At 35.8% G+C, this 17,312-nt stretch overlaps 2 long non-coding RNA genes across 3 annotated transcripts; both read right to left on the bottom strand.

Annotated features, from left to right (window-relative positions):
- Positions 1–2,271: 2,271 nt before the first annotated feature.
- On the bottom strand, positions 2,272–6,119 carry LOC147481572 (uncharacterized). The gene is made up of 2 exons (XR_015206391.1): positions 5,447–6,119; positions 2,272–2,736 (listed from the first exon to the last, which is right to left on the bottom strand). It is a non-coding gene; the product is annotated as an uncharacterized LOC147481572 (long non-coding RNA).
- A 1,494-nt stretch (positions 6,120–7,613) lies between these two features.
- On the bottom strand, positions 7,614–16,668 carry LOC147481571 (uncharacterized). 2 transcript variants are annotated; one of them, XR_015206262.1, is made up of 4 exons: positions 16,472–16,668; positions 15,995–16,063; positions 14,959–15,108; positions 7,614–7,881 (listed from the first exon to the last, which is right to left on the bottom strand). It is a non-coding gene; the product is annotated as an uncharacterized LOC147481571 (long non-coding RNA). The 2 variants fall into 2 exon arrangements; XR_015206261.1 differs by lacking the exon at positions 7,614–7,881 and having other exon boundaries at positions 14,826–15,108; positions 16,472–16,661.
- Between the last annotated feature and the right edge of the window lie 644 nt (positions 16,669–17,312).

The following is a 17,312-nucleotide window of genomic DNA, read 5'->3' as shown; positions in this document are numbered from 1 at the left end:
AGAATACGTATTATTGTAACCAGAAACACTAAATTACTTGGTGAACCATGAAGTACTAAATGAAAAAAATACAAGATTTAAGGAGGAAAAAATTGCTTAGAGAGTTACACAATCAACTAAATCTCAAAATCTCCATAGAAAAGGTTAAACTCCAAAACGTAAATACAGAGAGTATTACCTTAATGCAAAGTAGCAAAGCAATCTTCGCAAGGAGAAGGTGGGAGAACTGGAGAACTGGAGAACAAACATTCATGGAGGTCTTGAGAAATGGCGGGTATGAGCAACAAAGTTTGGTTTCCCACTTCCTTTTTCTTGGTGCATTATTTACTTATTTTAAAATGTAGACTGAAAATGAGAGTTTGAAACGGTTTTCTCCAGAACAGTCCTCAAATCGTTCCCGACTGTTTCACTTTTTGAAAGATGGGAATAAAAGGTTTAGAAGATGAAGGTCCGGTATGTTATACTTTTTCAAAGTGCAGGTTTTTTGTTACAATTGTGAACATTCGTTATGGGCTTTATTTGTGACCCAGACTCTTTGAACCAGGGAAAGAAATGAAGGGTCTTCAATATTCCCATTTAATAAGTTTTCTTTTTCCTAATAAATGTACTTATTTGTTTCTTAAACTGATGGCGATTCTTGGGATTAACCATTAAATTTGCAATTAACCCATTAAATTTGGTTTACAGCTAAAAAGAATCAAATAGGAAAGTTGTTTCAATATCTAATGTATTTATGACATTGAACACAAATTATGTCGTCCCAATGCTTACATTTTAGCCCATTAAATTTTTATTAATGGAAATGCATCCAATGTATATCTATTGCATGCATTGAATATGTATTAAATTTGTATTAAAACTCTCATTAAAAAGGATCTATGCAAATCCCAACCACCCTTTGTCTTTCCATTTTGTTTATATATATATATATAGGGAGGGATCCATATATAACACTTTTTATACAACAGTTTATACAATGGCCTATATCTTAGTCTACAAATTTACTTACGATTTGATTTTCTGTAGATGTCATCTTTCCATCATGGATGACAACCCTGCAAAAAATGGGCTCATTTGGAAATTTCTAAAGATACCAAAAGAAATTTATAAAATTTTAAATCTTGGCCGTTAAAAAAAATTACATTTACAAATCAACTTTTGAAAGGGGTAGAGATTTCGAAATTAACTTAAATTTTGTGGATATGATCTTTATGGTGATAATACCATACTTACAAAGTATTAGCTCTTAGTTCAACTTAGAAAAGTGTGTTGTATAAACTATTGTACAAAAAGTGTTGTGTATATATATATGGATCCCTCATCCCTCATCCCATATATATATGGGGTAGGTTCCATTTACAATACTTTTTATACAATGTTTTAAACAATACCCCCCCAGATCCTTCAAGATATTTTAAGGGATAATTTTTTTATGGATAAGATGTTTTCACCATGGATATGACCTCCACAAAAAATCGGGTCACTTGAACATTTCTAAGTTTTTCCAAAAAGAGTTACAAAATCGATATTTCTAGACCGTTGATAAAAATACGTAGGTTGAGAGCAATTTTTCTCATGGTTAGGAGTTTTCAAATAAGCTAATTTTTTGTGGAGATGATCGATCTCCATGGTGTTAAGATCATATCTACAAGGAATCATGGCTTAATTCATATTCTCAAGAAAACGTTGTATAAAAAGTGTTGTAAATGGAACCTACAACAACCCCCCCGTTGGGGTTGTTGTTCCGTTGTATAATACTTTTATATATATATATATATATATATATATATATATATATATATATATATATATATATATATATATATATATATATATAATTGTCTTTTGAAATATTTAGAGGGTTAAGGCAGACCCACATCACCGGTTACATTGAAGGACCCTAACTCGGAGGCTCACCAACTAACCCTGAAGGGAACCCAACTTTTAACTTCTTTTATTCATGTTCTTTATTAAAAAATGGTTGAAAACAAGTTGTCTAGGAAGGGAAAAAACATTGAAAGTTAATTGGTTGTTGGATTAAAACATGAAATGAAAAGTGGAAGAAAAAGAGGTGACTTTGTTAACAAGTTACACTTATTTGATCTCTTCAAATGAGTGTAACTTGTTTTCTTTTGATTGAAATGACAAGGAAAGTGTAGAAACACATTTGATTGATAATAAGATTGAAAACAAGTATTGAATGCAATGAAAGACTTGAAAGTAAGAGGAAGCAAATAAGTTTAACAAAAGAAAATAACAAAACAATAAATAAATTTGCAATAAAATAAATCTATTTAAATAACAAGAGTAAAATGATCTCAATTCTTGGTTTGTCAAGCCAAGAATTGACTAATGATTTCTTTCTACATTTTTTGCTTATATACTCCTACTTTTACAATTACAGATTTACCTTCTTCCTCTATATGTAAGACATCTCACACACTTGCTTTTTACTTTTCCTTTTTCCTTTATGCTTTTTGCTTTCTTCTTGAGCGAACTAGGGTTAAGCAAGGCTAGTTTTGAGATAAGGACATCATCTTCAGTCTTTTGAGCTAAGGACACAATCTTTAGTGTTTTGGGTTTAAGTCCTTGACTTTTAACCGTTGACTTTGACTTTGACTTTAACTTTTCAGCACTTTCTTATATAAGCTCGAGTCATCATAACAAGGGTTAATAGAGCTCCTTTTGGCGCTAAAGTGCATCTTTTATGATAAGTAATATGAAATGGCTTGTAAACTGCAAATGATAGTAAAATTATGAGTTGTCTGTTTATTATGCGTAAGAAAAACTGTAATGCAGTAATGTAAAGGGATAAATATGCACATTTGGGGTCTGATCAACTACTCCCAAACAACATTTTGCTTGTCCTCAGGCAAAGATTAGAGAGAAAAACTAAGACCATACATGTGTGATTTATTATCCAAATCTTATTTTGCGGAGTGCGATTGCATTGATCATATGCAACAAGGCCTTAAACCACTATGAATTCCCTAGTGGACAAGCTTAAACCTAGTGAGAGTTTTCCAGAGAAGGTACTCACAAACTTCTTCTATCTAGCACAAAGGGTCTTATCTCCTTATTTATTCTCAGAAGTCTATACATCTCATTAGCGAGAAATAAGGACAAACTCCTTTGAACTTAGGATAACATATGTACAATAATTAAATCATCTAAAGATAAATCTACAAACATGAGCAATGAAATGCAAAAGCAGAGTTATTTCTGAAACTTTTGGAGAGTATCCTTAAGGTGGGTTCTCACAGGGATGTGTTAAAAATACAAACTCTCTGATAGATTCACTCAAGTTTCATTCTCTCAAATGCAGCGGACATTTATATTCCTCACATACACTAATGACGACCAACGAAAACTAGGGTCAATTGATCACAATTGTCACTTACTATCACACCATCCTATTTCTAATTGAGTTAGAGGTCTTTTATTAGGAATTACGGGGCTAGGGTGATGGTTTAGAAAGAAAATGGAAGGGAAAAGAAAATCTGATAAGTTGAGAAATCGAGTCTTCATGATACATGTAACTAGAGAAGAATCTCGTTTTGTTCTTTGCTTCTGAATTGTGATTCATTCTTTAGCCCTTTGGCTTTGTAACTCCATATGATTTTGATTTTTAGGAGTTCTAACTTTGCTTTTGTTTCTTTTGATATCGACTCCTTTTGATTTTAAACTTTTGGGAGATTCAATTTTTTACCCTTTCATTTTTTTGATTTTTTTTTTTGGAGTTTTGGTTTTTGAGGGGTCTTTCTTTTCTTTTCTTTCTTTTCGAAGCAACTAACTACTCTGTTTTTGTACAAGACATTATCTTATATTTTTACTGTTCATCCAATTCTCAACTCATCAGCTGGGTAAACTTTTTATTATGTGTAACGATGGTTCAGGGATTGATGAAGAATAAAAAGCTTTTTAGAAGTTTTTGAAGGCTTAAAAGGGGTAACTAGAGGAAAAAAAATCTTTTTGGGTTTTTAACGTTTATTTGGCTATATCGACCTAAAAATGGCCTAAATTATCTCATAAAATATGACGTGGTGATCAAGCAAGTGGATGTGTGGTCTTTCTATCCAGACATCTTTTGTGTCATCACTCAATAATCATTTCGATGAGGCTTTTAACTAGATTCTTACAGGATATGGAACTTAATTGTTATAACTTCAGTCACGGAAACTCACTGCTATATCCAATCAAATGCTTATGCATGCCATTCATAAAAAGATGCAAAAACTATTGTACGTATATTAGTCTAAGTTTGAAGAACGAATCCTTACTCTATGCTAGAATGAGACTTCTAGACTATTTATTCATCATAAAAAAAAAACAAGACTTTTAGTACTAAACAGAAAAATATTTTTGGTATTTTTGAAAATATTGTAAGAAAAAAAAATATACTAATATACCTAATATAAGAAATGTCTAGTTTTTGCAAAATGTTACTATACCACCCCTAAACAAAAATATTCTTTGTCCTCAAAGTATGAAGAGATAAAGAAAGATGTTACTATAGAAATATGAGGAAAAACGGCAGTACACAAAAGTGTTGAAAATATACCACCCCCAAACAAGTTTGGAGCGTGGGTTGTTGAATATAGAACGAGAAATACATGGGTTATCTAAATAGTAAGTTATGTAATTATTCTATTATGAAATTTTTGGGTTTTTGTATTTTTGAAAACATATGTAGTGCAAAAGAAAATATAATTTTTGGCATGATGTATTTGTATTACCTTCTATTGATATACCAAATTCTACATAAGAAAAATTAAACAGATAGATAAAATTAAAATTACACTAATAGTTATACACAGGTACATAAAAAGTATAGAAACATCTATATATACGGACACTAGGGAGCTGCCTAGTCAGAATCCGCGTGTAACAACTAACGTCAAGGCTATCTCGAGCTACCTTCGCCTTGCTCTTGGCGGACTCTTTGAGATTTGGACTTAGGAATGATCGCATCTAGTAACTCGTTAAGAATTCGAGTGACGCGATCCTAAAAGTGTCCTGGTCCTCTCTGGAAGCGCGCTGCTCGTCCTGAATGTTAAGGACTCGCTGGTGCAGGCGGCGCTGACCCTATACATGAAAGCAATCGCATCCAGGGGGTGTGTAAACTGAGAAATCGCCCCAGGAGTGAAGTAGTCTACTGGAGGTGGTGGTAGGAGATCCTCTGTAGCGTGCTCTGCAGCACGTTCTTCTTCTAGCGACTAGTTGAGCGCCACACAACTACGGTATACAGGTGTGACTATGGCAATCTGGACTGCCACGTAGTATGTAGGTAATGTTGCTCCCCAAGCAAGCATAACCTTAGTGACAAGGGTGGGCAGTGGAGCAGTACTTCGCCTAAACTGCGTGAGCTGGTTTCAGAGAAAAGTAACTATACACAACCCGTTGTTTCGGGTCTGTAAGATCCAAAGAATGTGGAGAATCGAATTACCTATATCGGAAAGTTTCATCGTTCCCGCCAAGTTGTGGGCTATCCATGCTGCTACAGCCACCTGGTTTTTCCTCAAAGAGCTATGTTTTACGCATGTAGAACCACTGGAGTAGTTTCCCTCGATAACCATGATGGTCATCAGATTAACAACTGAACCGTTGAACTCCTGACTCTTTGGAATCTCTTGCCTTGCAAGAATACCCAACACCGTACTAACAACTGCTCTGGTGAATTCCAACATCTCTCCCCCAAATGTAACGACCGCGCTACCCTCGTTATCGTGAGCTAAGCCGTGATAGAAGGTTTTAAAGAGAAAAGGGGAGTAATGAGCTGTAGAGTCAAGCATCAGAGGTTTCCAACCTCTCCTTAGAATCTGCACCTTGTAGAACACATCGTAGACCCCCAAATCGAATAGAGATAAAAAGTTCATCTTGAGTACTATGGTTCGATCGGCTGCCATGAGTAGATGTTTGGTTAAATTGAAGGTTGATTAGAGGTGGGGTGAAGGTTTTCTGTAGAGTGACGAAAGGATTTTTAATTTGGTGGAGATCGGGGAGCGGGTTAAGCTAGCACGGGCGCGCCTGGTTCGTGATTTTTAGATCTGATTTCGGGGAGAGGGAGGTGTGGGTTGGGCGGACGCGGGGGTGGTTTATAAAGCAGCGTTCGTCCGTCAGGCGTTGGGTTTCTGGGTTTTTGATTTTTTCACCCAAGCCCTTATAAATTTCTAAAATACCCAAAATGTCCTTGTCCTGTCTCGTAACTTGTAAAACGCAAAACCCCGCTTCATTTCCAGTCGGAACTAGACAAACGACCAACGCAAAAAATCCTATCCAACGGTATATCACATGCTTCTATCTAAGGTTGCACGACACGGATGATGGAGAACACCTCGAGGTGAATAGATGACATATGTTTAAACACGGTGGAGCTATAAAAGAAATAGAGTGTGTCAAACTTTGAAAGCAAGGGTGTACGAATGACATGATCAGCCGAAAAGAACGTTACGAAAGCAAAGGAAGAAGGATATTTAATTTGTATTTACAAACTTGAAAATAAAGATTAATTAATTTTTTGAAAACTGGAAAAAAGGTGGGTCGTTTATAGTCAAATTCCCAAGACTTGTTGAATTTTTGAAAACTTGAGTCAATCCCAACTAGATGGTTGGATTACTTTATTAAGCTGCACACGGTGTGCAGGTGTATGACACATGAAAACTTTCAAAACTGAATTATCACTATAAGGTTGAAGACCGAGGTAAGTTGGTGTTTGACAGTTTAAGTACAAGCTTTCTCTCGTAGCGCGTCTCTTACGTGCATAGGAACTCTTACCTAAACCGGGAATGATTTTTGGTATATGGGTCCATAGCTTCACTTACAACTCTCTAGGAAGTGCTTGGACATGATCATTGAAACTGATATATCTAGCTAGTCTTGCTAGGTGGAAGGTTTTTGTTCTGAACAAAAGACATTTTTTAAAATTGGGAGAATTTTAAAAGAGTTTGAGAAAGAGAAAGTTTTGATGATTTGAAAAGAAGGGGGGGGGGGGATTTTTGAAAATTTGGACAAGTTTGAGTCTTTTAACGTCAGATTCTCGAGACAAATATAAAGAGATGGAGACAAAAGATAGGATTAAATAGAGAATAGTATCACTTTAGGTTACACTATTTGTTTAATTCGAGTTAGAGAACGCCTCGATTTTTTTTCTTCTCAAGCAAAAGGTATCTCTAACCATATAAAGATTCTGATCAAAAGATAAAATTATACGTTGATCAGGTATCATTTTGGTTTCTCAGGGGCATATAATTTTCATTTCTATATTATCAAGTTTTGAAAACAATGTAGAGATTGTTTCAACCCCACCTACGTGGCAAACATCCATTGGTAGGGATCTACACTTTAATCATTTAATCAATAGGGCTAAGGCCCAATTTGCAATACCATAGATTGATGTACAGGCCCATTAACTCATGTGTCAAGGGCTGAACCCTAGCCATGTAACGCCCCAAAATCAATAAAGATTACGAGGCGTTAATAAGATTACTTTCAACATTAAAATTTAAATAAACCATCATATATATATATATATATATTTTTTTTTTACAAAAAATCCGGCAGAGTTTCCTTTGTATATACAACATTTCATATACCTAAACCTGTCATAACCTGAAAAATCAAAATAACCTAATATACATATATCAACCCTTCCAAGTTATATAACTTTACATAGTTTGAAAACCAAAACATATCTATATACAACGCAAACTAAATATATACAACCCCATCAAAACATATACACAACACCTTCCAAAAGATAAAGTATTAACTACACTACAACATATACATACAGGGAAATAAAAGGTTAACAATAAATAGCTTTACTCCAAAGCTTCTACTCCTCGTGCTGCTCTACATACTCCACTAAACTCGTACTGACATCTTCGACAATTATATCTGAAAAAGGGAGATAGGGGGGTGAACAAAAGTCCAGTAGGAAGATACAACTGCTATTAATCATCATAAAAACATTTCACGCATATATATAATATTCTAGTATAAGCTTAAACATTTAAATAACCAATTTAACCTTCATAGCAATATCTACCACAACCTGAGTACATTCCACAAATCAAACCACATTCTAATTAATCTACAGAGATAAATGGATGCCCAGAAAAGTATGTGGGATTTCCCGGATTACGTTAAAAATGTTTTCATCTATTAGAAACCCCATAACCGCTAAGAGATGTATTCCTTAACCATCCAATATAATTCTTTGTTGCCGGACGAATACAAAGAATTATATATAAGGAATCGCAACCAACCCTCTTCCAAACATCCCAGAGTATCAATATACAAATATTTAAAATAAACTATGGCCCGCGACCTATTTAAACGACAAGCCCGTGGCTAATTTAAATGACAAAGCCCGCAGGCAATTTAAATGACAAGCCCGCGGCTAATTTAAAAGACAAGCCCGCGGCTAATTTAAATGACAAAGCCCACGGCCAATTTAAATGACAAGCCCGCGGCTAATTTAAAAGACAAGCCCGCGGCTAATTTAAATGACAAAGCCCGCGGCCAATTTAAAAGACAAAGCCCGCGGCCAATTTAAATTACTTACACCCTTAATCAATACTTACCATTCTTCAATCCTGTAATCATAACTGATAACTCAATAATATAGCAAGCTACACTATCAACTAACTTCCATCTCTAAAACCAATACCATACATAGCCAATCATTCTACAGCACAACCAAGCAATCACACACATCACATCAAAATATCATACAATATATATTTTTCATAAATGACTAAGAGAAGTAATATCCACCTACCTTCTACTCGCAACCGAAACCCAAGCCTCGGTTAACTCGCAACCACTAGTTCTCTTCCATTCCAAACCACTGAAATAAATATTGGTAACTAATATTAATCATTAAGTCATACTCTAAACTTACAAGAATTCTCTAGTTTCTAACCGTAATACCAAACACTACTACACTCTACATGATTTAAAATTCATCGACGACAATCGAAATACACTCTATTGTTACTGTTCATATCCTCCATTCAATATAATCAACTAACACAATGAAAATTACAACTACTCAGCTTCAAATTCGTGTTTCTTCAAATACCTAACAAAAATCCATGAAAAATCATGTCTAAACACTTAACAACTAAAGAATATTGTATGGTTCTCATAGCATAATGATAGGGTAGTGTTTAAATCATAAATTCTACTCAAAATACGATTCTAGATGATAAAAAAAGAAGAAGAAGCAAAAAGGACGAAAAATCAGCAAACTTACCACTTAAAAAGCTTTAAATTCACACCCAAATCAATACCAAAACCACCCTAATCACCTAGAGAACTCAATTCAATCATTTCTAAACAAAACCCCTCTAAATTTTGTTTGAAAACGCAAGCTTTCTTTGAATATCGAAATTGCTTTCTTTTAAAACAAAAAAACTTTGTTTCTATAAAAGGTTTTATGTTTATCTACTAAAACTCTTAAACAAATAACATATTTATTATAAAGCCCTCCCTTTGTTTCAACTTAAGCAAATAAGCCCTCCCTTCTTTCTAGTTTTAAAAAAAAAACCTTTTTCTATACTAACATTTTATTAAAAATAATATATATATACCTAACCAAAGCTAACACTCCAAATAAATTAATATTATATTAACAACTAATATCAATAGTAATAAAGATTAATCCACCCATAAACCTTGCATCATTACATTCTCCCCAACTTATAGAATTTCATCCTCGAAATTTCCAACCTACCTCATTAGCAAAAAGTTCCGGATATTGTGCCTGCATATCTGCTTCTTTTTCCCAAGTGGCTTCTTCAACATTATGGTGCCTCCACAAGATTTTCACCAAAGGAATAACCCGGGAACGTAATATCTTTTCTCTACGGTCAAGCACTTGTACTGGCCCTTCTTCATAGGAAACATTTGTTTCTAAATGCAAGGACTCCCAGTCTATCACATGTGAAGGATCCGGATAATACTTTCGAAGCATGGATACATGAAAAACATTGTGTACTTTTTGAAGTTGACTCGGCAATTCCAAACGATAAGCTACTGTCCCAACTTTCTGAATGATAGGAAATGGCCCCACAAACCTTGGTGCTAGTTTCCCTTTCATGCCAAATCTGAAAATTCCCCTGTGAGGTGAAACTTTAAGAAAAACGAAGTCGCCAACCTCAAAACTCAATGGACGCCTTCGATTATCTGCGTAGCTTTTCTGCCTACTATGTGCAACTCGCAAACGATCCATTATCAGCTTTACTTTCTCTGTGGTTTCTTGTATCAAATCCGGCCCAACCAAAACATTATCCTCAGTCCAACAAATAAGAGATCTACACGGTCTTCCATACAATGCTTCAAAAGGTGCCATGCCTATACTAGCCTGAAAGCTATTATTATAAGCAAACTCTACAAGTGGCAAGTGTTCTTCCCAGTTACCCCCAAAATCAAGTACACACAACCGCAACATATCCTCAAGTATCTGTATAACACGTTCAGATTGCCCATCTGTTTGTGGATGATAGGCAGTACTAAAATCCAGTCTTGTGCCAAGAGCTTTATGTAGACTAATCCAAAACCGTGAAGTAAATTTTGGATCCCTATCAGACACAATTGACAAAGGGACACCATGTAGTCTCACAATCTCCTGAACATACAATGCACTGAGTTTATCAAGTGAGAAATCAACCCTAGTAGGTAGAAAGTGTGCTGCCTTTGTTAACCGATCCACAACTACCCAAATAGAATCATGGCCCTTCTTGGTCTTCGGCAAACCTGTAACAAAATCCATGGAAATACATTCCCATTTCCATTCGGCAATAGGAAGCGGTTGTAGAAGCCCTGCTGGTCGTTGATGCTCAGCTTTAACCTGTTGGCAAACTAAACATCTACTAATATATTCCGCTATTTCTCTTTTCATGCCCGACCACCAGAAATGCCTACGAAGGTCTTTGTGCATTTTTGTACCCCCAGGATGGATAGTGTATCTGGTTTTGTGTGCTTCATCCATAATATCAGTTCTCAAGTGAACATCATTAGGCACCCAAATTCGATTTTTGAAACGCAAACTACCATCACTATGGAATGCCCAGTCAGGTATATCAACACTAGAAGCTTTCTGACTAAACTCCACAAAATCCGGACTTGTTACTTGCACATCCATAATTCTTTGAGTCAAGGTGGGCTGGATTCTCATTTGTGCCACATAAATTGTATCATCAGCTGTAGGATTAACAAAGTTGTAAGTCGTGATGCTTTCAAGCATTTCCCACACCTTCAATTTTGCTAGAACAGATCCACCTCTACGACTTAGTGCATCAGCCACTACATTTGCCTTACCAGGATGATAATGCAATATATAATCATAATCCTTAAGGAACTCGGTCCATCGCGTTTGTCGCATATTCAAGTCTTTTTGAGAAAACAAATATTTCAAACTCTTGTGATCAGAATAGACTTCAAAGCTCTCCCCATATAGGTAGTGTCTCCATATCTTCAAAGCAAATACAATGGCGGCCAATTCCAGATCATGAGTCGGGTAATTCTTCTCGTGGTTCTTCAATTGTCGGGATCCATAAGCAACCACTCGACCATTCTGCATTAATACACATCCCAATCCCTTCCCAGAAGCATCACTATAGACTACATAACTGTCTTTGGAACTCGGCACTATCAGTACTAGTGCTGTGGTTAATCTAATCTTTAGCTTTTCAAATGCCTGCTCACACTCATCAGTCCAGATAAAAGGCTCATTTTTCTGATTAAGTCGGGTCAGTGGTTCCGAAATAGTGGAAAATCCTTCAACAAATCTACGATAATAACCAGCAAGCCCCAAGAAACTTCTAATCCCTGTTACTGTCGTTGGTCTAGGCCAATCAATGACTGCTTCTACCTTAGAAGGATCAACAGATATACCATCCCCAGAAACCACATGCCCAAGGAACTTGACTTCGCTCAACCAAAACTCACATTTGCTTAATTTCCCATACAACTTGTGCTCTCTCAAAATCTGAAGTGTGATCTCTAGATGCTTGTCATGCTCCTCACATGTGCGAGAGTAAATCAAAATATCATCTATGAAGACTATGACAAAATCATCTAAATGCTTCTGAAAAATACCATTCATCAAATCCATAAATGCCGCAGGAGCATTGGTTAAACCGAAAGGCATAAAAGATACTCAAAGTGATCGTACCGAGTCTTGAAAGCTGTTTTTGATATATCTCCTTCTCTAACCCTCAATTGGTGAAATCCATTTCGTAGATCAATCTTGGAAAAGAACCGGGCACCTTTCAACTGATCAAACAAATCTTCTATACGTGGGAGAGGATATTTATTCTTTATGGTTACAAGATTTAACCTCCTGAAATCAACACACATTCTCATCGATCCATCTTTCTTTTTAACAAACAAAATAGGAGCACCCCATGGAGATGTGCTATTGCGGATAAAACCTTTACTTAACAAATCATCAACCTGAGCCTTCACTTCTTTTAACTCAACAGGAGCCATACGGTAAGGAGACATATTAATAGGAGAAGTACCAGGTATAAGATCAATAGCAAAGTCTATCGCTCTCTGTGGAGGTAATCCAGGCAAGTCTTCAGGAAATACATCGGCAAACTGACAAACAATAGGAATCGTATGCAGCTGTGGTGCCTCATTTTTCTCTTCCCCCGTACTAGCCATCAAGGAATATTGTCTCTTCCGTTTCAACCCTTCTGTTAGAATAGAGACCGCTGAAAAGAACTTACTACCCGTAAACTTGAAAACAGGTTGCCCCGGAATATGGAACCTAACTGTCTTTGAGAAACAATCAACATGTGCATGATGTGCAGACAACCAATCCATGCCTAATATGACATCAAAGTCGTGCAATTCTAGCACAGTCAAATCTACATTCATCTCATGATTATCTACCATAATAGTGCATGACTTACAAACTTGGAAAGGAATCCTTCTAGTCCCCAAAGGAGTCGACAATAATAACGCTTTCCCAAAGATCAAAAGGTATTAACTCTAGTGCATTTACGATCGTGAAGAAATAAAAGAATGAGTAGATCCGTAATCAATAAGAACATGCACCAAAGTACTAAAAAGAGTACCGCACCTTCTATGACATCATCAAAAGCACGTGCATCACCGAAGTTAATGAGTACACTCAACCCCGAAGTCAATCGAGTCGACCCCCATGTCGATCACGGTCCCTTTGTAGAATCTCTGAATGTGTCCGGGTCTCACCACACCCATAACATGTAACCGGAGGTTTACTAGCCTGTCCACGACTCCTCACTTTCGTTGGGCCGGGGTAGTCTTTTGGTGGAAGAGACGGAAACCGTGGGCGTGGAAAGTAATCGAAACGCTGCCGATCGCGCCTTTGTGGGTCTAAAAGTGGAACCGACTTTATAGGCCTTTGCTTTACCGACCTTGAAGTTGAGTCATCTGAAACCTACCTTGGAAAGGATGGTTATACGGCCTATACACTTGCTTTGCGCCCTAGGATCCATAGTTAACATTCTTGGTCGCTTTGATGGATCATATCCACTCGAAACTTGTTGTGTTGCGGTTGACTTGGACCCGTTTGGAACTTGGACAACTGTATGTCTTCATCCTCTCTCTCTATCCTTTGTGCTCTATTAACGAATCTGCATAACCCGGGTTATCTCAAAGCCCGCCATCCGGTCCCTTAGAAACTTCTTAAGGCCTCTCACATACTTCTTAGCCTTTTGTACTTCAAGAGCTATCAAGTCCGGAGCATAACGCGTGACAACCGAAAGTGAAATCTGCCTCATCTTGATTCACCGTCTTGTTCCCTTTGAACCAAACTCATGAACTCCATATGTTTTTGTCTCGAAGCACTCTCCGGTTTATCTTGTTCAAGGAAAATCTGTTGGAATTTATCCCAAGCCATAGGAACTTCACCACGAATATTCTTTCTAGATCTCCACCAATGGCGGCTTCAACTTCAAGCATGAAAGAAGCCAATGTCACTTTCTCGAGTTTCATTACACTCCATTGCTTCAAGTATTTTCTCTGTTTGAATCAACCTTTCCTCGGCTTGTTCGGGATCAGATGACCCTTTAAATGATGGTGCATGCATCCTCCTAAAATCTCGGAGTAAGGCTCCAGTTGCCCTTGATAAGGAGTCATACGTGCCATCGCTCTCTGTATAACAGAGGTGGAAATATAGGCGAACTTGGGCAGCTCTCGTTCATGAAGGATTGGTCGTACCCAACCTGAACTTGAGATTCATTTTGTTGCCTCTCAATCCCAAAGAATTAGTCCCATCATCGAGTTTGATTATCTCTCATTTCACCCATTACCCGTAAGATTCTCTCCATTGTGCCCTCGGGACTCGATTGGATGAATCTCCTTCATGCCCCTCGTCCCTTGTGAATTACTCATCGTGTACCTTCAAAACAAAACATATAAACTAACAAAATGCTACAAAAAGTAATTCACACAAGCACACCTATTATAATACACAAACAAATTCAAACAAGCATACTTTTATCATATATATATATATATTATATATATATATATATATATATATATATATATATATATATATATATATATATATATTATTTTAACAATCTTTATAGATTTTTTTTTTTTCAATCGATTAAACTCAAGCCCAAAGGATTCTAATAACTGGCTCGATACCGATTCATTCTCAGAATCAAAAATCAATAAAGATTACGAGTTAATAAGATTACTTTCAACATTAAAATTTAAATAAACCATCATATATATTTTTTTTTTCTACAAAAAATCCGGCAGAGTTTCCTTTGTATATACAACATTTCATATACCTAAACCTGTCATAACCTGAAAAATCAAAATAACCTAATATACATATATCAACCCTTCCAAGTTATATAACTTTACATAGTTTGAAAACCAAAACATATCTATATACAACGCAAACTAAATATATACAACCCCATCAAAACATATACACAACACCTTCCAAAAGATAAAGTATTAACTACACTACAACATATACATACAGGGAAATAAAAGGTTAACTATAAACAGCTTTACTCCAAAGCTTCTACTCCTCGTGCTGCTCTACATACTCCACTAAACTCGTACTGACATCTTCGACAATTATATCTGAAAAAGGGAGATAGGGGGGTGAACAAAAGTCCAGTAGGAAGATACAACTGCTATTAATCATCATAAAAACATTTCACGCATATATATAATATTCTAGTATAAGCTTAAACATTTAAATAACCAATTTAACCTTCATAGCAATATCTACCACAACCTGAGTACATTCCACAAATCAAACCACATTCTAATTAATCTACAGAGATAAATGGATGCCCAGAAAAGTATGTGGGATTTCCCGGATTACGTTAAGAATGTTTTCATCTATTAGAAACCCCATAACCGCTAAGAGATGTATTCCTTAACCATCCAATATAATTCTTTGTTGCCGGACGAATACAAAGAATTATATATAAGGAATCGCAACCAACCCTCTTCCAAACATCCCAGAGTATCGATATACAAATATTTAAAATAAACTATGGCCCGCGACCTATTTAAACGACAAGCCCGTGGCTAATTTAAATGACAAAGCCCGCAGGCAATTTAAATGACAAGCCCGCGGCTAATTTAAAAGACAAGCCCGCGGCTAATTTAAATGACAAAGCCCACGGCCAATTTAAATGACAAGCCCGCGGCTAATTTAAAAGACAAGCCCGCGGCTAATTTAAATGACAAAGCCCGCGGCCAATTTAAAAGACAAAGCCCCAATTTAATTTAAATTACTTACACCCTTAATCAATACTTACCATTCTTCAATCCTGTAATCATAACGATAACTCAATAATATAGCAAGCTACACTATCAACTAACTTCCATCTCTAAAACCAATACCATACATAGCCAATCATTCTACAAAGACAACCAAGCAATCACACACATCACATCAAAATATCATACAATATATATTTTTCATAAATGACTAAGAGAAGTAATATCCACCTACCTTCTACTCGCAACCGAAACCCAAGCCTCGGTTAACTCGCAACCACTAGTTCTCTTCCATTCCAAACCACTGAAATAAATATTGGTAACTAATATTAATCATTAAGTCATACTCTAAACTTACAAGAATTCTCTAGTTTCTAACCGTAATACCAAACACTACTACACTCTACATGATTTAAAATTCATCGACGACAATCGAAATACACTCTATTGTTACTGTTCATATCCTCCATTCAATATAATTAACTAACACAATGAAAATTACAACTACTCAGCTTCAAATTCGTGTTTTTTCAAATACCTAACAAAAATCCATGAAAAATCATGTCTAAACACTTAACAACTAAAGAATATTGTATGGTTCTCATAGCATAATGATAGGGTAGTGTTTAAATCATAAATTCTACTCAAAATACGATTCTAGATGATAAAAAAAGAAGAAGAAGCAAAAAGGACGAAAAATCAGCAAACTTACCACTTAAAAGCTTTAAATTCGTCACCCAAATCAATACCAAAACCACCCTAATCACCTAGAGAACTCAATTCAATCATTTCTAAACAAAACCCCTCTAAATTTTGTTTGAAAACGCAAGCTTTCTTTGAATATCGAAATTGCTTTCTTTTAAAACAAAAAAACTTTGTTTCTGTAAAAGGTTTTATGTTTATCTACTAAAACTCTTAAACAAATAATATATTTATTATAAAGCCCTCCCTTTGTTTCAACTTAAGCAAATAAGCCCTCCCTTCTTTCTACTTTTAAAAAAAAAACCTTTTTCTATACTAACACTTTATTAAAAATAATATATATATACCTAACCAAAGCTAACACTCCAAATAAATTAATATTATATTAACAACTAATATCAATAGTAATAAAGATTAATCCACCCATAAACCTTGCATCATTACAAGCCACATGGCTTGCCACTTACGTACATTAATTTATGTCCAAATTTGTTTCTTATCAAAGGGATAATTATCAATTAAGAGTTATATTCAATTACAATTACTTGAGCTATATTTGGTCACCACTTAGTATTTTGATCATATTTGATCGAAATATAATTGGGACCGTCTGCGGTTCTTATTCAACACCATCGATCACGTTCTGCAAAAGTTATGATGAATAGTAGAAGAGCTCAAGGTCCCGATGCAATTACTGATGATCATCGTGAACATGAGGTTCAAGGTTAACTTGGCAATAACATACTACTCTCTCCTACTCTTTTTCAACAACAGGTTTCACGCAACCCTGCTGTCGTTCCACCGATGTGCCAAATTATTCAGCACAAAGTTATTGCCTCTGACGATTCTCC

Source organism: Coptis chinensis, chromosome 8, assembly GCF_015680905.1.
Source record: "Coptis chinensis isolate HL-2020 chromosome 8, ASM1568090v1, whole genome shotgun sequence".
Taxonomy (NCBI): domain Eukaryota; kingdom Viridiplantae; phylum Streptophyta; class Magnoliopsida; order Ranunculales; family Ranunculaceae; genus Coptis; species Coptis chinensis.
The sequence above is the reverse complement of the archived record's forward strand: the minus strand, read 5'-3'. Positions and strand labels throughout refer to the sequence as shown.